Below are 632 nucleotides of genomic sequence, written 5' to 3'. Positions count from 1 at the left end.
TCATTTTCAGGGGTTCTTACCGTTCTTGGTTGCCCTGGAGGCTTTTGTTTCGTGGCTGTGGCTGTTTGTCGGAAGTTTTTGACCCACAGATTCACAGAATTACGAGAGGGAACGGGATCTCGTGGACGAAGAGAATATTCAATACGAAAATCGCGAATTGCTTGAACGTAGGACTGAGTTATGAAAAAACGCTCGCAAACGAACGCGCGTTGTTGCGGCGGCCACTTCTCCATACTGGAACTGTACTGATATGTAAACATAAACCTTCAACCATCTATTTTTCGCTCCCAGAGTTACAGCGCCCTCTTTTCACTTGGAGGGGAATTACGATTTTTTAAAATGTGTCAGGTTTTTCTGCCCAACCCTGTATATAAAAATGGTAAATATTGGAAAGAAAAGAAAATTGCAATCAGAGTAGTCCAGACGTGTGTCCTGGGTTAAGAATGTTGGGGGGTTCAGGGGGCAAAGCCAGGGGTCAGGGGGGGGTTTCGGGGAGGCGAAGGCCCCCCCGAATATAAAAAAGAAAGATTCGAAATCGTCAAAGACGATGATAACGACGACTACAGTTATTGTATACACTCACACACACACACACACACACGCGCACACACACACACACACACACGCGCGCG

Source organism: Wasmannia auropunctata, unplaced genomic scaffold (genome assembly GCF_000956235.1).
Source record: "Wasmannia auropunctata unplaced genomic scaffold, wasmannia.A_1.0 LD336085.1, whole genome shotgun sequence".
NCBI classification, from domain to species: domain Eukaryota; kingdom Metazoa; phylum Arthropoda; class Insecta; order Hymenoptera; family Formicidae; genus Wasmannia; species Wasmannia auropunctata.
Note: the sequence above shows the minus strand (reverse complement) of the source record.